General features: G+C 40.5%; 1 protein-coding gene across 2 annotated transcripts in view; it reads right to left on the bottom strand.

The window, feature by feature from the left end:
- SYT1 (synaptotagmin 1) overlaps positions 1 to 20,554 on the bottom strand; it is a 337,749-nt gene extending 317,195 nt beyond the window's left edge. Inside the window, exon 1 of one of the 2 annotated variants that reach the window (XM_048934819.1) lies at positions 20,320 to 20,554. The gene's annotated coding sequence lies outside the window, so the exon portion shown is untranslated. The remainder of the gene's footprint in view (positions 1 to 20,319) is intronic. The other variant, XM_048934815.1, reaches the window with a different exon arrangement.
- Positions 20,555 to 24,677: the final 4,123 nt, after the last annotated feature.

Raw genomic sequence — 24,677 nt, 5'->3', positions numbered from 1 at the left:
GTACAAATCTCAGGCACGCTGAAGACGCTTATTTCTAGTGTGCAGTCTAGAGAGATTCATTAAATCTGTAGGGCTTAAGTAGCTCATAAAAACAAGACAGCAAAGATGCATATATCAAATATCCCAAAATTACAACTAACACAAGATCCAACATATGTCACCAGAACTAGAGACTGCTAAATTACGACATTCCACAATTTCCACCACTTTTTTTTTTTTCATAATATCTCATAGACTTACACCAGCTAAAGCTTCCAAGCTTTATTAAAATAAATGTAGGCCTTTAATGCACCTCTTTCTGAAGAGAAGACAGGGAATATATTGAAGTCAACCCTTCCTCATTCACACTGCAGTATTGAAAGTTCACCTTAAATCCCAGTTCAATTTACATCAGCCTTCCTCAGTAAGTTTTTGACAGTTCTCTTCTTTGGTCTATATGCTGAAACTGCTAAGGCTTTCAGCTACTTAGCTTCCAATGAGATTTATTCTTCCTTACAGGAACAAATATGCACAACAAGTCCGTTTTGCTTGCTTGGTATTCCAGACTTATTTCTTTCGATTTTTTTAGAAAAACAGCCTTAAGTACACAAAGAACCTTTAATTCTACACGTGAGCACTTCAGAAATAAATGACAGTCCAGGAAAATAATTCTTAATCTCCTTATCAAGGTGTTCAGCATCTGTGTTTTCCAATTAAGCTCCACAGGCAACAAAATTTGTGAACACAGTAGAGCCATGTTAGTGTGCCAAAGTTAGTATTATTCTTACCCTGTTTGGAGCACCTGTGCTAAGCATTTACCAAAGCATTCATCTGCCTCCTGAAGTTATGCTAGAGATAGGCTTTAAGCATCCACATCATCTACCTGTAAGCAATATTTGTAATCCAAAAAACACAATCAGATGAGGAAGCAACAATAATCTCCTTCTCCTATTTAATAATCAGAGAAATAGCGTGAATAGACAGTAGCTTATCAAAGTAAAAATAGATACATGATTTTAAGAGAAAGACTGAAAAGCCAGGTATCTTCATTCTGAACTCCTCCTGGGAAGATGAGTGATTTTAAACAAGAAATTATTGCATAAAGAATATTCACTGCTGTCCTTTCCTTCCTTCAAGATAAGAAAGGAAAAAGGTACTTTTTTTTTTTTTGGGTGGAAGGGATACACGCAAATTTACATTCAGAAGAGGGCACAGCACTATCGAAAAATCAGATCAAGTTGATGAGGTTCCAGGCAGCCTGAAGAGTTGTATGGTAGCACCAAAACAGAAGTCTCTCTTGACAACATTTTACACTGAGAATTAGTATTCCAGCTTTTGCAAAGAGTCTATCTCATTCTACATGCAATTAAGCTTGTAAATCCCATACTAGTTAATAAATGTCTAACAGGAAGATAATTATGATTCTGTTTTCCAGTGTTGAAGCTTCTTCCAGGACACCGGACTAAGTAACTGAAGCACAAGGCTAAACAACAAGTCAGCCTCCAACTGCCCAGGTATTTTACTATTTGTCTGCTTAAAAAGAAAAAAAAAAAAAAAAGAAAAAAAAAAAATCAATATCCTCATTAGAATTAGTTAGGAACCAGGGTTCCATCAGAGACTTTAAAAGAAAAAAAATAAACACCAAGAAACCCCACGCACTTGTTGTCTTTTGTGGGATTGATTTGATTTGGGTTTGTTTAAATGTTTTCTTTGACTACTGAGGTATTCACTTAGAGCTGTTCACTATTTTTGGAAATTATCACTTAAATCTTTTAGACCTGCTTTTTGAAGTATGATTGTTGCCACTAGGAACAAGATCTAAAGACTTCTGTCTTCTCAGAACATGTGGGAAAAGAATTCTTGCAAGATTACTACAAAAGTCCAAGGAGTCTGTGCATCTGTGATTCTTCCTACCTGCTCCAAAGCTCTACCAAATAGAGTCATTGAAAACACTTGTTATTGAGGACAAGAGCTTTGAAATCTGTGTTTGAAAAAGAAATAAATGACAACAAATAATGCTTACAGGCTTCCTGGATTTTTGGTGCTCGACACTGGCAATGCAGCCATCAATCTGCATGCCCTGTAGCTGTAGATTGCTTCTTTAAAAGAACATCCTATTCACAAAAATATAATAACAGTTCTAAAGCCTTAGTAAGGTAGCCTTTTCATCCTAGATTAGCCAATGTACCACTAACACAGGTAGTATGGAGAGAACAATTATGGATTTTCACGCTATCCTTAAGGATACAAAGTAGCACTTGTATACTCATTGCATATGTACACACACACACATTTCCACTCACATCTTGAGGTCTGTTTGGTTATAGAAATGTTATAACCAAAGATTTAGTCCTGGTGAACTGGAGAGGCAGTTTGCATACACAATACCTAAATGAATGATAGTGTGGCCACCTGTGAATTCAAGTGTACTCTGGAAATACCTTGGCTATGTGACAGTTATTTAGCATTTCTGAGTCCTCTTCTGCAAATAGGGAATGACAGAACATGAAAGAAGGCATGGGCTCCCAGGAATAGCAAAGAGATGCCCAAGGCCAAAAATACCATGCCAAGCTAAAAGCATTATTGGCAGGCACGTTCAAGCTGTGTGATGCCAAGTTATACCATACACAGATGCACAGTCATGTATGCGCATTCATCTTGTCGGAAGTAACAACATTACCATCAGAATACATGTATCACAGTAATATACAAGCAGTCAGAGAGAGAAGGCATAAGCAAAAGATATCTGCTTAGACTGCATACAATTTTTAGAAATCTCTTTTTTAATGGTTGGTCTCTCTGGATCCCATTAAGTGACCACGTAAAACAGCAGACTACTGAAATGTACTCAACAGAAACCCATTAGTAGCATTTCACGTCAGCAACAGCTTGTCATCTCTTTGGTGCTTTAGGAGATTTACAAATGCATAATCAAAATATCATACAAAAACCAGTACCAAAATACCAGCTGGAGCATTTGTAAGTTACAAGTATAAATGAAGACAAAGTTACATGAGCATAATAAATACGCATCCTTCTGATCATAAAATATTATGGGTATGTTTATCTTTACTCACTGGTATTCTATGATTCTAATTAAACAAACTTTTTTTTTTTTTTTTTTTTTTTTTTTTTTTAAGATCACTATGCATAAAGGACTCTTTCCCATTTACAACTTCATGAGTACAAATAAGTGCACACTAAAGTTTGAAAGTTTGGTCAGAATAGAAAAATATACCAGCACTATCATACTACTCTTAACACTAACTAAAATTAATTTGAAATTTCATCATTCAGTACTCAAAGCCACCGTTAGTATCACACATACACAGAATCCCTAAGAGGGGCAAGAAGTGATAAAATTACCAAATCAAAGTCCTATGTCCAAATTAAATTTCCTTCATTCCTCTACATTCTTACTCACTTTTTACAATGAGTACTTTCAACTCATTGCAAAACCTTTTATCATGAAAACTACCGTTAAGTAACATTTATTTCTTGAAATAAGTCAATACAACCTATTTGTTTTCACTGTTAGATTAAGAAAATTCTTGAAAAATGAACTCTTAAAAATTTCCATTAAACTTTTCTTCTTTAAGGTGAGAATTAATTAATCCTTTTAACTTACAAACACTGCATCCTCCTCGACCCATGACAGCTAGTTGGTCTCCCACTGTAGGCAATGGAAGAAGAGCTTAAGCATCCATTCATCATCCTATGAAGGCTGTTCAAAATGGGGACAATTAAGAATCTTTTATTCTAAGTCCACTAATGATAAAAGTCAGCACTGGCAGCTTAGACTAAACAAAAACCTTTAGGATGGTTATTTCAGATGATAATGAGGTTGTACTAAATCTCATGTCTACTCAGTGCATAATAAGAATGGGCTCAGTACCAGCCTGAGCAAGCTTCCTAAACGCCACTACACTGGTTCAGCAATGTATGTTTGTCCTATTATTCCCTATCTAGCAAGACAGGGCTGTAACACAGGATCAGGCTATCTAGCAACTTTTCTTTAGTTATGTAAAGAATGTGTTCAAAGTACCTCCATCTCACACCTCCTCTCATATGAAGAAAACTTGCCCTTCAGTCATGTGTGCATACAGCCTGATTTTATCAGGATGCATGCCCAGCACATAGTGAAAACAAGGCACTTCTGAATGTGCTTCAAGCTGGGCACTGCTAACATAACCGGTCATTTACAAATTCAGACCTGCATAAACAGTAATAATTTAGCTAGTCAGTTTTGCCATTCATCCAAAAAACTTGGACAGGTATCTTTTATCAAGTATTATTTTCCATATATGCCAAAAATGAACAAGATTATTCAGCTTTTATAATGTCAACAGCATTACATTCTTATCATATCAAACTTCCCAGCATCTACTGTAGTAAGTATCAAGCTGTTTATCACAGTACCATCTGCCTTGGATAATTCTTTTTCTAGGGGAAAAAAAAAAAAAAGCTCTTCAGTAACAAAATAATCATAGTAGCACATTGACCACATCTTGAGTTTGGGCATATGTCCCAAGCATATCTATTCTGAGAGCAATGAAGCACAAACTAGAATTGAAAGGAATAATATGTCACCATCTTCTACAATGGAACAGGACTGCTGTGCAGTTCTCTCTTCTGTTCTTTATGGAGGAAAATAACCTTTGAACCTTTTACATGTCATGTGATTACTTCTACTGTATGGTATGGTACTACTGACATAAGAAAAGATATATTTATAAACAATACAAAAAAAAATCCCCACAATCGACTGAAAACTGAAACAGCATTTAAAAGACTGCATTAAAAATGGAAATACTACTTGCAACAAGTTGCTGTGTTATTCCGAATTTCTCTTGCAGTTTAAGCCTGCCATCCCCTCAAAAAAAAAAAAAAAAAAAAAAAAAAAAAAAAAAAAAAAAAAAACACCAAAAACCACCAAAACCAAACATCAGTTGTCAATTTTAATGAATGTTACAATTAAATTAGCTCAGAAGGTCAAAATATGTAGAGAACAGAGAACAGGTAGTAAAAAAGTAAACATCCTACGTGTGAACTACGTATATTTTTAGTATATTTCTGTATGTTTCTGTTCAGTCATCCACATAAAGTATTTAAAGACTCCACTCCCCAGTAAATACAGAAAACTTGCATAATTGACAGCTTGTATAACGCAGTTCAACACAGGTATGGACAAGAGGGGTTTAAAAGACTATATTTGGTTCAACAACACTCAGAATTAAGAAATTACTTCTTATGTTAACGAAGATCAACATGTTTGAAGTGATCATCAAGTGATCAAGTGATTTCAGTAATAACTGATTTCCAGCTGGTGAACAAAATGTAAATTTCTATTTCTTAAAAAGTTTTATTCTGAAATGTTTTATTTTATTCAGTTTGGGCAGGGGACTGAGAAGAGCATTCGCACTCAAAGTGTTCAGTTAATGTGACTAGTGTTGATTTTTGCATGGAACTTGTACCTCCTTTTGCAGCTATTTGATCTGAACTTTAACACAGCTATACTACATACAGCAAAGATATACAACGTTGACTTACAAGCTAAAGTTTCAACACTAACATCAGAAAAAAATATCGAAGAGACTTAAGCTAAAATCTTGCAGCAATAATGAACAGGTAACTAAAACTAAATCTTCAGAAGAACTCATATCTCTTAATAAAGCATAATAAGAAGTACAAGGATCACTAGAAACGCTTATACTAAAGCAACAAGTGTCTACTGAAGTGTAATAGGAGGTTTTTAGATTTTGGGGAAAAAAATAAATCATGCCCTCTTTATAGGCTATTTGAAATAATTCACCAAATTCTCTCAATCTCTGGTATGCTTTTAAAAGCAGACATATCAATAAAACACGTCTTAAGAGATTCTCAGCTCAGATATGCCATGTTTCTCCTAAGAAAACAATCACATATGGTGAAAGGTTTTCCAGGATATCTTCACAGAAAAAATAATTCTTTGCACAATAGCCATGTGATAGCAGTATCTCATGCTTTTACTTCAAAAGCTTTTTTTTCCCTTCTAAATGTAAGTACACTTTCACCAATACAGTTTATCTTAACTTCAGAGGAATTTCCAGAGGCTCAGAGACCGTCGTGGACAACTGCCTTACCATGGGGTACTTCAGCACTTACCCATCTGCGTTCACCATACTTACTAGGAGAACAGAATTACTCAGAAAATTAGACTTAAATCCCTGAATAACAGCCAATTAAACCCCTGAATCACTGTAGTAAGTCACCCTGGTCAGTATGGCCGTATCTAGTCACACTGTCTATTGCATTAATGAGTTTGTTTTTGATTGAGTATGTAACAGCTCTTTAGCCCTTACAGTCTGTTGCATGCTATTTGTCTATTTGCTTTTTAATGAGAGCTTACTGCTTCATATTTCATTTTATTTCCCTACTCCTCACAATTTTATAAGTACAGGAAAGATAAGGTATAATAGAACAAAATGCTCGTTCAATTCAAACTGTAATACAGCCATAGGTAAATAAAAAGAAATCCAAGAATAATATTTGGGCTTTCAAAGAAAAGAGTAAATGTTGCCTCAGTTCTCTGCAAATATGACATCATGCCCTTAAGCATATGATGCTGACTTTGTATTTCCATATAACATCTCCCTCCTCCAGGAAGTTCTATTAAAAGTGCCAAGAAAACACAATTGTTTATGTACTGCCCATGACACGCACTCGATGTTACACTAGGAACTACACTCTGGCAGAAAATAAATTACTCACTGAAACCAACACCTGGAACAATAAATGTTTTGGTACTGTGGACACATTCAGTGGATAAATTCAGTTCCATCTGAAAGGAGCTAAGTGCTTGCAGGTCTGCATTTCAGCTCTCGCAGCTGAATCTCCCTCCCACGGAAGGCTGCTGCTGCAGAGCCTGTGGGTGGGGAAATGAAAGCAGAGCTAATTGTTGCAGGAGGGGCCCATGTGCTGCCCTCCCGCAGCCGCCTGCCCCGGCACCTCGGGCCCTGCTTGAGGAGATGCCTGCCGCTGAACAGATTGGCCGCTGCGCGTCCCAATGTCACACGCGTAGCCACCATCTGGAAACAAACAGCTCAATCATGAAAGAGTAAAGATAACAGGGAAAATTTGAGCTCCTTGATCAAAAAATAGGAGATACTCGCTTATCTTCCTATTGCTCCTGTTTTAAGCCACACTGAAGATGCAGTCTTTATCTCTCTTTACAAGTATCCTTTTAACAACTACATTAAGAGCATTGCCACTTGAAAACAAAGTCAATTATGTGAGGCAAGGGCTAGCACACAGTTAATCTGATGTCTGCATCCCAGTACGAGGGTACCATGGGCAGAGCAGGCACACAGTCCTGCATGTTTCACTGGAGATTGCTGCAAGGCTGGTGAGAGGCACGTGGTCTGACACGCAACTAAGCTGAAGGCCACAAAGTCTCTCACTCAGAACAAAACTCAAGAGAAAGAGCAGTTTCAGAAATCAACTTCTGCACACCATTTGAGATCAGACTACCCAGAACAGTCATCAAACCACTTCAATAAGGCAGCTAATTGCCATCTAGCCAAGCCAACGTCACAGCAACTTCAGTAAGAGCCTGGGTCTGGCTGTACCCACAACAGCTACCAAGAACTGGCCCAGCTGCTCCCCAGCTTCAGGAGTCTGCCTGTAATGAGACTGACTACTTCACTTCTAAGGTAGCCTGACACCATTGAGCTCGGTGTTCCCCAATGCTTTTCACAGAACCAGAGGAATGGGATAACCATTTTCAGTGAGCTTCAGCCACAGTGCCAGGGCACTCTTCCATCTCAGGCTCTGCTTAGCACCCACACTGGAGATGGGGTGAGACCAGTGTTGGCTCACAGGAGGCTCTTAGAAAAACAGCAGGGAAAATACTGCAGAGCAAAACATCCAGATGGAAGATTGGCCTGGGAACTTATTACAGCCAGTCCTCAGATGAAAAACTTAACCAGGAATAGGTTAAAAAAAAAAAAAAATACATATACACACATATACATATTATATATATAAATAAACATATAAACTTGATGAGATATAGAAGCAAATTACCTTCATTAAAAGGTGTTTTTAGTTAGTCACTACCCCAGGTTTCTAACAAGTTTTCTTCTGCTACTAACAACTCCTGCACTATTTACATAATAGCCAAATTATAATTGGCCTCTTTCACATGGGTGAATATCAACACATGGGGGGGAAAACTAGGACAGGGAGAGAATGCACATAACTCGCAATTTCCACATTCATAGAGAAAACATTTGCACTCTGACAGCATGACACATTTTAGATCTACTGTTCTGTATTCATATATAGTTGATGTCTAGCTTATGAAAGGTTCATTTAGCTACAAAAATATTGTGTTTACCTTCTAATTCAAAGGAGAATAGACATGAACAAGAAATCCTGGTGACCAAAGACATCAACAAGACAACCATTTTGATGTGATGTAATTTTTCAGAGTATTGGATTTTTCTTTCTAGACCATTTGAATTTAACAGTTTTAGACCTAACATGAAGACAATTTCCATTATATGCAGTACTGTGAAATTAACAGTCATTTTCAAGTTTGTAGGGGAAGAAATTGTGTAAGCCTAAAATATACATCCTATTTTATTCTTCACATTGCCAGCTTCTGTTTTATCTTAATATAGCAGAGCTTTTTCTGGCCTGCTTTTTCTTCATAGCACTTCATTAAAACAAATACTTTGCACCCTGAAGCTTTAACATCACAGAGCATTCCCATGAAAAGAGATGCGATGCCATGAATTTAAGGGGGTCAAATATTACCAGGATCATCTGAATAGATTTCTATCTACAAATTACATACAGAATCTATTTAAATAGATTCTGCACCTCAGCTCAGTCAAAAACTATAGCCTTAAAATATGCTGAGGAAGGAAAGCAAGGAGGAATCAAGCTAGCCTCCAGAAGCACAATATCTGATCCAGATGCAAGATGTAACACAGCTCTGAAGAGGCATGCACATGCACATACACACACTGTAGCAAGGACTGAGCTGCTGCATGGAACGTGTCTCCTTTCATGTAATCCCATTTCTAACAGCGCACACTTCTAGTTCCTTTTAATTCCCATAACTATGAGTAAGCTACACTGTTCCTCCCAACACTTTCTTCTCAATACAACAGACGTTTATGGCTTTACTGACAAGATGCCCATCTTCCCATGTTGTTAATAGGTAGGAAAGTTTAATGACTCATAAATAACACTATTTGTGGATATAGTCTCTTTCCTGACAGCTCTGTGGATTCTGAAAACATAGATTTACTATACTATATAGCAAAATAACACTCAAGTTTTGCTCTGAATATTCTTTTTAAAACCTAGTCTCTAGCATAAAGTTGCTACACTACTGGTATTAGTATTTTTCCCATGGATCAAATACAGTAATACTAGCCACAGCAAAATAAACAGTTCAAACTGGATTTCAATTGGGAACTTTCAAAATATGCCCTTCTTTTGGTCCAATTAGTGGGTTTTTTTTTTTTTGTTTTTGTTTTTTTGTTTTTTGTTTGTTTTTTTTTTTTAATTATTATTTGCAACTGTTGAAAGCAATTTATAGTACTCATCATGCACTACTAGTTTTAAATACATCTGATTCTCCACAGAGGAGATGCTACTGGGATTAGTGTTATTAACATCAATTTAGAAAATGTGAGTTCAGTTTTCAGCCTCAGCCCATGCTCCCTACCAAGGCCTTAGGGACATCATTTAGGATTCAAATAGGCACCTAAAAATTAGGTGATTACATCTTATCTAGTCATCCCATATTCTTTATAAAGGATCAGATACCTCCAGAGAGCAGTCTATCTCAGTAATATAAATGCCCAAATTTGGTCAGATGTATCACCTTCTGAGTGTATTTAAAGTTAAATGAGATGAATTCCATCCTTAATCTCCCTCTGCCATTGATCCCCCTCTGTGAAACAGCATTCAAATTTCACCACATCAACAGGATACATATGAAGCCTAACTTGTGCTACTTGTGCTCTAAGGTAATATTAACTATCATATTAAAAATATGTCTGATGCACTCTATTTGTATTTATTTACAAAAAGGTAAACCTGAGATATTTATCTCAAATCTTTAGCACTACCTGTAGGACAACCTATGTAGTAGGGTTTTGGCTTTCAGTCTGTTTTACCCATTTACAAACATCACACATCAGACTGGCTAGTTTTCGTCCTACAACGATCTCACCGTTGTAAAAATGATCTCACTGAAAGAGGGAACACAGATATCCAAAAACTGCATCCATCTCCAAACAGAGGAACTGGCTCTTGTACTAGAGAAGCTGATGTAGCAGAACTTTGTAATGTTTAGTTTGTTTGTAGTTTCCGTTTACCTGCTTTATGCCACATGAATTCCCTCCTGGCCACATAAGGCTAAAATCCAGTTCCTTTGTATCATCTCTCCTGCAAGTAATTCAAATCTCAGTTGTAAACATGGCATTACTCATAAAACAGCTTTCGTTATGAGCAAGCCAAACAGTTTACTCAGTTTTCAGCTAGAAAGTAGTAAATCAGAGTACTGGACTACAGGAAGTTTCCCATTCTTCCTCTCCTCGCCCATTTAATACCGATAGATTAGCAAGTTTTTTCAGGATGAGAGTAAAGAGGATGTAAAGAATAACTCTGCCTAGTTTCCATTGAGAACTCTGAACTGAGGGCCTGAGTACCCCAGTCTGGACAGCACAGGCTTAATGACCAGCAAAGTATAAATCACATCTAGCCAAATACCTAACATATATGTTCACAATTTAATCCATGAAACTTCTCTGATACAATTGAAATCCCTCCAAAGGAGATGGCCAATTCGATCACAGCAATTAATTGTTTATTCAGCTCTGGGACCTTAAATAACATCACTTTTTTTTTCTACATTTGGACTAATGACTGTTTGTTTTGCCCAACAGGCCACATCCTCAGTCAAAGATCTGGATCCTATTATGTTAGGCACGGCATAAATACATTACTATGTCAGGCCCAGTTCTAAAGAGACTGCAAAAGCAAACACTGCTTTTTACAAACACGGAACAATTCTTGATGAAACAGCTGTCACTGGTTACAGAACACATTTGGAATTCACAGCATTAGGAAAGGATTTGGAAAGGTGAGCCATTACTCCTTGCACTTTTTATTTATTCCTTCAAACAAACAAACAAAAAAATCCATCCACTACACATGAGAATGTTAGCCAAAAAAATACCAAAATGCCCTTTTTGATTTTTCCTAGGCATCAAGGCAAGAAAGTAGCCTACAAAACCAGAATAGGTTTAAAAGTCTAAATAGCTATTTTAAGTGATGGTGACAATAAATGACCTTCTATGGAATATTCCAACTCACATGTAAGAGATTTGAAAAAAGAAAAAACAACAGAAAAATTTAGGGATATAATTCAACTCACCTGATGAAATGAAATATGATTTAACAAGAATCCTGGTCTGAGCCAGCCAGAACTGGTTGGAAAGCACTAGAGCAAGTCTGATTGGAAAAAAAAAAAAACAAAAAAAAACCACAACAGTGTGGCCTACAGTAGTTGCTTCAGTGTGTCCATGGTAGACTAGCTCTGTGTACCTTATCTAGGGGGAAAAAAGCCAACAAAGTGTATTTACTACTGTTGCAACTGCTTACTCTTGTTCACACTTTGACCGTATGCACACGCTGGCCATAATAAACTGCATGTCTTTGACCAAGTTTGGCACTCACTATATCTACCTACAGGCCTCTGTCCACTTTTGCAATATTCTTCCAACTTAACACTTTCACCTACTTAAAACTTCTGGAGCCAACACACTGAAAATGCTGCTGTGAGTCTGTTGTTCCCGCCCACCTCCCCACTCCTCCAAAATTGATTACTTTTCCTCATTACAGAAAAGGTCACAAAACCAAGTGGGAGAAAGCCATAACACCACTGATTAAGGAACACCAGGTGATGATTTTTTCCAGCAAATAAATTAGCTTTATCCTTTGTAATCAGTTAACAACTCTTCAGTTGTTTTGAGATAAGAACAGTTGAACATCTGAGCCATTCTATGAACCAAATTTCAATTCAAAGTAAATTAAATACTCCCAGTACCATCCTGGTAGTAAGAGCAAATTTCAAAGCCGTAACTAGAGTAACACTGACTAGTTACATTAGAACTGTACTCATTATTTTTCCTTTCATCTCTATGTAATACATACATTCTGAAATCCTGTTAATGGGTACAAAACCTATCTGGAGAGGCAGAAGTAAGTTTTGGCTTCAGCAATACTTTGAATTCTTCAGTAACAGACAGTATAGACAGTCTCTATCATGCCTGTAGAAGTCTGATCCACAACTGGTCATGAACATTTGGCTGGATGTTGCTTTGAAAGCCATGGGTAAACAGTGCTCAGTCCAAAGTTCTGAGTTTTACCTGCTTGATACTGAAACAGAATAATAATAACAGTTTCAGATATTTTAAAACGGCAATTTTGTCTTGCTCACCTGTAACAACACAGAACTTTCGTCAATGTTTATAAAGAGTAATTTATTATAAACAGCTCACAATTATTTGTCAGCGTACAGTTTGTAAAATCAATATTTGCATATCAAATATTAAACTTAAGTCCAAGCTTTTATAAAAGTGGACATATACTTGGAAAGTGACAAAAAGTATCTATAGCCTATGGCTTCAAGTGCTTTTTGTCCCAGATGATGCTACTTGAAGTTTCCAGTTTATCCGCTTTCTCATTCAGTTAAGAGTGCTCATAAAAATTAATACAGTAAAGCACCTCTTAATCCTATTGTGTAGGACAGAAGTAAATATACAAGATAAAAGTGCTGAAGGCCTTACACAACTACAGCATATCATGAAACAGGAATTGGCCTCTGTCAAGGTCAAATGAGCATTCTCCTGTTGTTACTCTGCTCTAAATAGCAGCTGAATGCACTCAGAAAGCTTGATGTAACAAAACCAAATTCGAAGAGCTAACGCAAAACAACTCCTTGTTATTAGGTATATGAAGAAGTTATGACGAGTGGAAAACTATGGAAAAAATAAAACACCTATTGGCAGACTTCATCTGAAGAGATATTAATATCTCCCAGATAGAGTAATCAAATACATCTTAATTAAACACTTGGGTTATTGTATAAAAAAAAAAAAGTACACTTCAATTTCAGTCCTACAATTCAGCCATTTTTTCCATCCTTAGTCAAAAATACATTTATCTTTCATCTCTTCCCAGACCCTGCTAAAATGCATCTTGCAAATCAAAGATACTTTTGTGAGGACACTCTCACTGATACTTTGCTAGTCACTTTGGTAAGATTGCATTCTTCTCATAAAGGGCACTTGTTAAGCTGTTGGTACCAACAGGTGGAAATAGGACAGGGAAGACTCCAGTCCACAGTTACCCACCATACTGCAAGACAGCACGCACTGCACAGAGCACTTTTGCTCAGATGCCAGGCACAAGTGCTGCTACCTGCAAAGCAAGTTCCAGGGTTGGCACAATGTAGTCCTTCAGGCAGCACTGTTATTTTGGGCATCTGCAAATGAAGTACTATTACACAGGTCTAGACCAAACTGATAAGATGTAGAATATTGGTCCTCCCACATTTAAAAGAATGAAATGTATTCTCTTTCTAAAGAGAATTTCTATTACAAAATATATGATTTGGGGGAATGACTGACGAAGAAGATTAATTACTGCTCTATTTATTTCAGTGGGCTTTAAAGTCAGATCTCAAAGAATAAGGCCACTTAGATACATATACAGAAATTTCTTGTAAGTAAGGTTGGACAAAATAGGATTATAAAACACGGGGACTGCTCAAGAGAAGTTTAGACAGCACATCTTCACACTATGAAAGTAATATGTCACAATACCTTCTACAAAAAAAATAAAAATCTCATCCAGGAGACTCAACAGGAGTTAATGGTAGCAAGTTCAACAAGTCAGCAATTCCATGGACATAACGCCAGCTCACAATCTAGCCTGTTCTCACAAATTAACACAAATCAAAAAAAATAAAATCACTTCTTCCAGCAGTTTCTATATCAGAACTATGATGGGCTAGTCATTGGACTAGATGATCCTAGTGATCTTTCCCAACCTTTATAATTCCATTCTCTGATTCTAACTAGAATTTGTACTAAATGTAGTTAAAAAGAGATGAAAACCCAACCTAGGGATTTCAAATACAAAAATTATCTTCTCCTCAGTAAACTGTTCCATACACTTACTATCCTAATAGATAAAAATTGGTATCTCCTAGTCTGAATTCCTCCAGCTTACATGCCCAGTCAGGTTGCCACATGACATACCATACTATTACCTCTAATGGTGCTTTCACTATGAAGGAATCAAGGAAAGTCTTGGCACATTCTCTTTTCCAAAGAGAACGCAAAGCTCACTGGAATCTCATTAAGGTGCACATTTGGCATATCTCAGAACATTACTGGATCTCTTCTCTAAACAAATTCTAGTTGTCTAGCATCACCTTCAACATCGGGCATCTCCTTTACTTTCAACAGTTCAGTGTTTATGACTGCATATGGCTTCTCAGCTCTTTAATGACAGATGCTGTTCCCTGGATGTAATCCCTAACTCTTTTCACAGAGCAGAGTGACTCCCAATAAAAGTAGACAAAAATACTACACTTCACTTTGTTGAGGTATACATTAAGATGTAGTAGAATGAGAAATCAACTAAAGACAGTCTATCATAGCACTTTCTCCAATTTTAGCCTCATGAATATGGATTCTGTATCTTATTCCAGATCATTGTTAAAGATAATGAATAGAGGTGGTGTAATGGAGATGCCGATTCCTCACAAAGTTAGTAGTGTCACCATACATTAGTTATGCATTTTTGCTGGCAATGAAGAAGTGTCTCCACGCCAAACTTGCAGAAATCTGCATGGCTGCCTGGAACATGGCTTGTCTTCCTCATTGCTGTTGCCACTGCTGCAGCACATCGCCCACTGCCTCACTGTGCTCATATCCCTGTTTGATCTTCATCCACTGCTTGATCTCCAAAAACATTCAGCAAGCGTTGTCAATGGGTGCTATCTTTTCCACATGGAGGAATTCAGTGCCACACCTTTGCTTCACCTGCACTTCCACATCATGCACTCTTCTGTCAGACTGCCCCTCTGCTGCCATCTGTCACATGGCAACAAAGCATAATGGAATGCTGGTAAGAAGGTTCAACATCTACTACTATACCATTAACATTCACCTCTGACGTTGTGGACCAACATAATAAAATAGGAGGCATTACTTTTGGAACAGACCTTGGGTATTTCATCTGCATTTGATCAAGGGAAAAAAAAAAATTTTAAATCACCTGTTCACATGGATAACTACACCCTTCTACAATACTATTTCTTTACCTGAACATTAGCCTAAGCTAAATGTAACGTCTTATTAAAGTGCTAACACAAAACTTGCAATTTGAACACCTAAAGTTTGTTCTGCATTTTTAAACGAAAACTTATTTCCTTTTAAGCAATGTAGATTGGGGTGTACTATGCTAGCAACCTTAAGCCTTCAAATATTTGCCAACAGATTGTGTCTTCTATGACACTGGTTCAGAGTGACACTGTAGGATTTCAAGTTACAGCATTATGCCTTTTAAAGAAAAGTAACTGTAATTGCCACACAAGCTTTTAAGAATTTCTGTTATTTCTAACATTTTATGATAAAAACAAGCAGAAATATAATTACAAAGAAATAATCTCATGAACTTTGGAAGGGAATAAAAAAAATAGAAGAAAATGTAATAAAGAGTAATGAAACATTTGAAGTAAGAAGAGTTATATTTAATGTCCACCTGTCCACAATGCACAAACACACACACATCTTCCAGGCAACGCATCGCTATCAGAAAGTATCCTGAACCAGGCAAGCCATTTCACATGGAGCCTTTGTTTCCACTGCGCCTTCCACAAACGCACTCCAACCGCTCCAGCTGTCATGCCTCCATGGCTATTCAAATGCATGGAAACGAGGCAGCTGACATCTTATGTCTCAAAGCCACGTTGGGCGATGCTTACCAGCTTCCCTATATTGCAACTGCTACACTGATATTTAGCAACACATGGGAACCCAATACCCTTCAGATAAAGGGCATGAAGCAGAACTCGCAAATAGGCTTATAACCAGCTTCATGAAATCATCACTGAGAAGCTCTGAGGCACATATTCTCCTGTATTTGAGGCACTGTACTACCTTGTCACTATAACCTTGCCTACTTTGTACAATTAGGATACATTTGGGTACTCCCATACAACCTGACAAACTTATAGGCAATATCATTAAATACCCACACTGGCTTTAGCTACTTCTAAATACATTTCACTTTGCTGAAATATTGTATTAGCATGATTACACAGAGTTACTGAAAATCAACTAGTTTGGATAATTTCTGGTAACACTTTTTTGTATTTGTATGGTCTACCATTTTTAAGTAAAAGTGTAAGTAGCTCATCAGATAGTAATACTGCACAGGAGGCATTCTGGATTCACTTTGTGTTCTGACACATCTCTACCAGCATCTTCAGGGAAGGCTGGAAAAGAAAGTGACATCTTGAGTTGGCAAACCTCTCAAAATTTAGAAGATGGCAACAGCATTCCTTCTAGGATGGAAAAGTGTTCAGAGCCCACAGTTTTGAGAAAATGCATTCAGACCAGTAACGATAAGAGCACGGATTAAGAAAAACTGTTGGCTTCCTCCGAAGTATCTATAGTACATGAAAGAACTGCACTGGAAAACAAAACAAACAAACCAACACAACAACAAAACCAACAGACAGCAGCCTACTCTAAAGCATTCTAATTGGACAGCTGTCAAAAGCAGCACTAAGAGCTGCACTACTACAGCTAATCCCTTGCTTTTGGTCATTACATGTCTCAAAAAATAACTATTCTTGCGTAATTTATTTAAACCAGAAAACTTTTTCCACACACATTGCTTGTACAAAGCACTCTCCTGCTCTGTGTGCCTTCTAACTAACATCACCTGTACCTGCTTGTGTCCTCGAACTAGAAGAAATCATGAAGAGTAGCTGCCTGTTGTCTTCCCTCTAATCCACCTGCTTTGGCATCCGGTATTTTTGCAAGAGATACAGCAGCATAACCAGCATTTCCTAATCCCCCCTCTTACCAGTGTATTAGGGAGAAGTAAAGCCTACTTCAGCAAAGACGAGATTTGTACATAAAGATCCTGAAAATATTTGTTAACATAATGCTTTATTTATTCAGCTTGGCAAATGCTTTTATTTTAACCTCAAGTATCTTTAGTAAATGTCAGCGGTAAACACAAAGTCATTGCTGGCTAACAAGCCTCCTTATGTGGGTTTCTAATTAGTCTGTAACTAAGAAGAAGCTTTATGTTTGAAACAAGCATTCTATAGAGAGCTAAAGGAAATCAGATGATCACGTATTTCTTCATGGAGTGGCACACGTGTATGGGCACCAGACGCAGAGGAAAGGAGCTCCTGGGATCAGCGCACAACAACTCCTCCACGCTTTTATTCTAGAACGCACAGAAACATCATCTTGTTCTTGCAGTAGCACTGCAAACTTCAACACCTCTGCTGCAGCAAGTATTACGAGGCTGCATACGCTTTTTATGTGCAACTCCCTTCCCAGTAAGGATTTCTGTGTTTTAATGTGTATATAAACATAAAGCCACACATGTTCACACAAATGTTTTAAAAAATCGTAATCAGATCACCGAATGGGAAAGAAAAACATGCAATGTGCTAAATTAGAGCTTCATTTTCATGTCAGGAAACATCAATTAACTGAGTTCTGTACAGCTGAGTAGCTTAAGAACTTCTGCCAAGACCCTGAGCTATGACTTCTTTTAAGTCTAACAGCCAACCCTGCCAAAAGACCATAAAAATTGATTTTGTGTTTCCGGTCTCTTTATGCCAGCTGGAAAAAGTATAGATTTTTTTTTCCCCCTAGGTTTCTGACAAACAGAACCTTTCCTTATCTCACACCTTCCACGCTACTACGCAAACCAAAGCGGAATGTTTCGCAGGTTCTTACAGCTGATCCAAGTTATGATTAAGGTAGAAGAAAGTTTCAGATGTTACACCAAACACTGTCTTTTTAATCTGTTTTGAAAAGACTCCAGGTCTGCCACCATCACAGGGAGCACTGTGCCCCACACTCGCACGGCTGTGGCACACACTCAGCAAATGGTGACTTTCACATCTCTTCTGGGGAAGTGTTAGCACGGCACCGTCAGTCTATGAGCTACCTCTTTAAATTCCAGTATCAACCCTCAAAATGGATTTAGCATCTTTGGCATCAAACATTAATAAGGCTCACTTAGGCACTCTTAATGTGAAGGAAAATTGGGCTCGTATGAAATGGCTACACTGGAACGTTTCATGCTTTTGCAAGTGAGGGAGTATGATTATTTCCTACAGTATGTCATTATCTTCTGCCCTGTGGTTCTTTTTTTTTAAATTATCTCTTCTCACTCAAGCTGCCTACACTATGTTTTTAAGCTATGTAGTTTTCAATTTATGAATTGCATGCATGCAAATTTTGAGCAACTATAATATGGTCTATTACTGAGCTTCTGGTAAAGTATATTCCCCTCGGACACTGCTAATGGAACTGCAATTCCAGATGCTTGTAAGAAATATATATATTTAATATATTATAGATTTGACTCTCAAGACATAAAATCAGGTCATTTGTTTCCAAGAAATAAACAAGAAGCAAGAAAACACTATTTCAAATACACGTGGAATTGCCTCACACTTTTTCCGAGCAGGTTTATTTAAGCATGGCAGGACATGTCAGCTCGCATACTCACAGAGCAAATGACTTCTCTGCCCACTTGCCCTCGTGCCCCAAAGCTCCCCCCTCCCAGGGCCATCCTACAACTCTCACCCCACTCTGGATATCCACCAACGGGGACTCCTCCCTGAGCCACAACCATCATCTCATGCTCCTTAGGACAAAACAACTCTCCCAGAAAATGAAGCACAATGAAGCAGTTTAAACAACACGCAATAGATTAGCACAGCAATCATACCACCTGCTTCAAGGATCAACACTGCCGGTGCTGATCCATAGTCTGGCTGTAGTCTACAACATGTACGTGCATATAGAACAACGGTGTTCTGAACAAAGGTCAGTTTGGTATTTCAGTGAGTGAAATACCATTGAATTACAGCGTTTTGCATTGCGTTTACAAGGTCATAAACATGGAAGTCCCTCTTTTTCACTTGCAAACGGCTGTTAAATAAGGGAAATAAGAGCTGACAACCCCCTGACAATCAAAAGAAATGATTTCTTTGGATGCCAACATCTGCCTCCACATTGCGGCCAAGTGCTTTCTGTGCTCATTTAGGACTCCACACGGAAAGCTTTTCAGTTACATTTACCTAGAGATTTCCCTCCACCACTTCCCATCTGACAGAAATCACTCAGCTGGGTCTGATGAATAATAGCAAAAGGCAGCTTGTATCAGAGATGATTGAATTACAGATTGTTGGAAGTGCCATAAAGCCTCATTCCAACGACTACATTTAATTTACTTACTATACTGACTACCAGGAACTGGCAGTCGGTTGATATCTTCATTTCACAAGACTTGAAACAAAAGAAATATTAACATTCCTCTCCACTTGCTGACTACTCTACCTAGAGGAGTTTGATAAGCCAAATTAACTTTTAAACAGAGCACGGATCCTGCACCCAGACCGCGGGAGCGCACAAGGCAGACCAGAAGATATGAGAAATCAAAGCCAGCGGTATGCATAAAGGAGGGAAATAGCATCCGAGAAACCAACATGAAATCGCACGGGGGAAAAAATAAATTAGCGTGACAGCTTAAGTAATGGAGGCGTTAAATAAATAAAAAATAAATAAGCGAGTGGCGAACAGTGACGGAGGGGACGTCGGGCCGGGCGCTGTAGGTACACACGGCCGTGCCCCGGGCCGCGCCCCGGCGCCACCGGACAGGGCGCGGTGCCCCGGGCGAGGGCACGACGGCGGCAACGGCACCTCAGACTTGGCTCTGCCAGCCTGACCCGGGCCGCGGGGCAGCGGGCGCTCGGCGGCGGACGGGGAGAGGAGAGGATAGAGAGGATGAAGGGGGGAGGAGGGGGGGGGCGGGCGTGGGCGCCCCTTTGTGCGAGCCGCCCCCTCCCCCCGCGGGGAGCCCCCGCCCCCCGGCAGCGGAGCGGCCCCCGGGCGGCCGCCCCCGGAGCATGTGCCGCCGCCGCCGCCCCGCCCGCGCCGCGGCCCCCAGCTCGAGGCGCCGCCGCGCGGGCGGGCGGGTGGCCCCGGGGCGCTGCCTCCTTACCTGACAACCAGGGCGGGCGCCGCCGGCGCGTCCTTCAGCGTTCTGCCCGGGCCCCTCCCGGGGCGAGGCTGCGGCGCGGAGCGGAGCGGGGTGCGCGGCGGACCGCCCCCGCGCGCGGCTCTGCCGCTCAGCTCCCCGCGCTCGGCGGACGCTAAGTTTCGGGGACGGCCGCCGGCGGGCAGGGCAGGGCGAGGCGAAGCGGGAGGGGAGGCGGAGGCGGCACGGGGGATGCGCGGCGCCGGGAGCGCCGCCACACTGCAGCGTCTCCAGGAATCCCTCCCGCGAGAGGCAGCCCATCACCCCCGGCCCGCCGCCCTCATTGGCTGCGGGGCGGGGAGACGGCCGCCGCCAGCCAATCGCCCCGCGCCCACCATGGGTGGAGCCGCCGCTCCGGCCTCGCCCATCCCGCGGCCGCGCGGTCCCCGACCGCCCCGTCGGGCGGGGCCGGCAGGGGGGAGCGCGGGGGGCTTCCCCGCTGCACGGCGGTCGTCTACGCCCTGGACACGGCGAGCGGGGAGCTCCGGGGACAGGTGCGGGGCCGGCTCGCGGCTGGCTCGCGGCTGTTAGGGCGGCGGGGAGCTCGGTGCCCGGTGCCGTTGCCGAGCCCGGCGGTGCGCGGCCCTCCCGCTGCGGCGCGCCCGCCCCGCTGAGCCGTGGCAGTGGTCGGGGTGTGCGGCTCGCGGGGAGAGGACCGTGCGTGTGCGCAGGTAAGGGCACGGAGCGGTTAACTTCGCCGCCGCGATGCGGCTGCTGTGACCCGGAGCTTTGATTAACGCCGCTCTGCGAAATGTAACTGGGACGAATTCAATTAACGGAAGCACATTTCTTCAACTTTTAATTAGATCTATGCTATTTATCTAATGTTTAATATAACACGAAGAGCTGCCTGGGCTCCGAAGGGAAATGGAAAGAGATGTGGATGCAAGTTCAGCTTTCAAAAACACGACAGGGTAAAGTTCTTTGTTCTTCAGTGTGTTTCAGTGCTGGATCCATTCCTCAAAGTAATGGGAAAGAAGCGTTATTTTATTGGCAAAACTGTAAAAATAATAGGGTAATGTTTATGGGAGGGTTTCCCATAACCTTGAGCTAGTTGCAGGATACCAAATAAACACGCAGTTCCAGCCCAGCCTCGACGCATAGCAGGCTGCTGAGTTACAGCTGTTGTAAGAAAACTTGAGTACATGGTAATGTATTCACAACCATGGAGTTGGCTTCACTTAGTATGCACCACAGTGCCAGTTATCCAAATTATTCTTTAATATGATAAATAGCAAATCTTGGCAAAGAGCCCCTTCTGCATGCTCCTGTTCGCAGGTCACAGAGAGTCAGGGAGGTCTCAGGCGAGTTTTGGAAATGGGCATTTACCTGCACTGTCAGCCAGTCCCCAGTCCTGCCGTGGTGGTGGTATTTGCCTTCAGCTCAGCTCAGAGAAATGTTTTCTGATCCCCTCAATGCCCCAAGGTCTGTTAGTCATGTTATCAATCGTGAGGGAATGTTTTGTTGTGAGAGAGAAAGGGGAAAAGGAAAGTGAGTGTCATTTCTGCTGGGCTGTATAGAGGAGCCGTCACGGTGTAGATGCAAACGTACACATGTGGTCACCTCCACCCACACCACCTTGTGCCATTTAAAAATAGGATTCCTCCTCTCCCCCATGCAGCAGGTCTCAAGGACTGTTGTAGGATCACATATCTAGTCAGTTAAAAAACCTGCACATCTCAATTCTGATAATCTCAGGGACTCAGTGCTGTATTTGTAATAGCTGTATGGCCAGATGTCTGCAGTGTTCTGAAGATTGGTGCCTTGTCTTTGGATTTGGGCAAAGGCAAAATACATTATCTAAACTCAGTGGCCTTTTCTTAGTCCATAGGTAGAAAAGAATAAGAATGCAATATAAAAGTAGCCCTAAAGAGTGTTTACCATCGCTTTCTTGCTCTCTGCTTGTGCTAGACCATATGCAATCTGCTACATGCTGACAGATATATAGAGAGAGAGATAAAAGGATGCGTTTGGTAGGGATCTGGTGGGTCGAGAGAAATAATGCACCTCCTCTCCGCTTCTGAGCTTGATAATTTGCAATGAGAAATCAGTGCCAGAGTATCCTTCATTCTCGCATCCACTTGCTTCATTTCCCTTTAGGCCCAGGTGCTTCTTCATGCAAAGAGAAGTCTCCAGCCCTGTGAGCAAGTTCTGTTTAACCACTGCATCCTTGACAAAATGGGCAGTCACATCAAGTCGTGTCGTTTACAAAAGGCTGTGGCACTTGAGGGACAATGAACACATCCTGAATGGGTGAGGAAATTTTGGAAAAGCTAGGAGGCATTTGATGAGTGATTGGAGCGCTAGTCAAGCACTACCACTCACAAAGTACAGATCATTGTACGTAGGTCACTCTGAAAGTAATTTCTCCTATTTATTTTTCAAACTACAACAGACACAGAGAGAACAATAATACTATTTGATAGAGCAAATTCTCACCTACACACCTACACTATTTTTCAACACAGTCACCACTATTAGTTATGCATTTTTGTCAGCAATGAACAGGAGCCTGCATGCTATGCTCATAAAAATCTGCACCAGCAGAGGTGACCCATTGTTTTGCAGTGGCTATGATGCTGCCATTGCTAGGAAAATGTTGCCCAAGCAATCCAGCTTTCACCAGCCTGAATAGATGGAAGCCAGAAGGCAGTAAATCCAGACTCTGTGGTGGGTGTGGTGAGACAGTCCAGCCAAAATTGGCAACGTGCTCCACAGTCTTCTAACTGGTATGAGGCCTGGCATTACCATGTTGCAAGAGAAAGGTTGTCTTTCTCTCTTGCCTGACTAGAAACTGAAGCCTTCAACTCAGACAGTGATGTAATTGATGGTTTGTCTGGGTTCCAGGAAAGCCAGAACGATCACCCCTTTCCCACCCCAAAAGACAGTGCACATCACTTTATGCGCTGAGAGCTGCATCTTGAACTTTTTTTCATGAGAAATTTCCATCATCACTCCATGGACTGCTGTTTTGACTCCACCTTGTACTGGTGGCACTATGTCTCGTCACAAGTAATGGTGCAATCCAGGAAACTGCTTCAGCCTTGTGTTTCTTCAGTAGGTGCGTATGGTGTTCTTTCTGTTGCTGTTTGAACATTTGTGGGACCCACACAATGCAAGCTTAGCAATTATTCAGCATTATCACCATCGTTTCCAATGCACTGAAGCTCTGTACACAGTTTCTTGGTATAATCTCCTGATTCACACAGATGAGCTGATTGAGACGCTTTGCATTGCTGTCTGGAACATGGCTTATATTTCATGTCACTGTCCACTGCTGAAACGCACCACCTGCCACCTCACTGTGCTCATGTCCTCTGTCGGGTCTCCAGAAGCATTCAGCAATTGTCAGTGAAGGTAAATGGCTGTCAGTTTTCCCACGTGGAGGAATTTGTATGCACTTCCATGTCAGATGGCACTTTGTCATACTGCTCCTCTACTGCCATCTGTCACGCCGCAACAAAATGCAATGGAATATTGGTGGGAAGGTTCAACCTCTCTGCCATGACACCAGCATCCACCATCATAATAAAATAGGACGTATTGCTTTCAGAGCAACCTTCATGGTGTACATACTGTTATTATTGTTGTGCTTTTCACAGCTGCATTCAGGAAATGTGTTCTGCCATGAGAAAAAAATAAGAAATATGCAAAACCAGACAAAATTATGTTCCGAAACAAAGATATATTCTATTTTTTAGTGTGCATGAAAACAGAATCTTATATAATCTCTACCATTTAGAAGTTCTATCAGGAATCCTGATAAATACAAACAAAGAAACTGAATCATCCTTCATATTCCTTGTTTTTAATTTAGCCTGACTGAGCCAGAGGTATGGGAGCATCTGGGAAGAATTTGAATAAAAATGCAAGAGCAAAAAGGATACAATGTTTGCCTTTGCAATTTTTATTTTCCATTCTCTGTATACTATGGCTTCAAGATAAAAGCTCGAGATTAGAAAGCAATATGAGCTGTAAAAGCTAGGCTTTGAAAGTAAAAGACTCCCATTTGCTCTATAAACAAGAAAGAAGCCTGGGCCAAAGTCAATGAAATTGAAGTAATCTCAGGCCTATCCTGGCAAGTTTTATGGCATATAAAGAGCAGGTACTACAATGGCAGTCACTGAATGGAGGCAAATTCAGGAAGGACAGCACTAGCAGCATACCAAAAACAGCAGTCAGGGCTCTGGCTTTGGGTCCAAGCTGCCATCAGTTTCCTTTTGTACATCAGCTGTTGTATGACCAAGTATCACCACTACCACAATCAGATGTATGAGCTGGGAAGTCAGGCAAATCAGGAGGGCAAATCAGCAGGAAGAGAA

Source organism: Lagopus muta, chromosome 1 (genome assembly GCF_023343835.1).
Source record: "Lagopus muta isolate bLagMut1 chromosome 1, bLagMut1 primary, whole genome shotgun sequence".
NCBI lineage: Eukaryota > Metazoa > Chordata > Aves > Galliformes > Phasianidae > Lagopus > Lagopus muta.
Note: the sequence above shows the minus strand (reverse complement) of the source record. Positions and strands in the feature narration are given on the sequence as shown.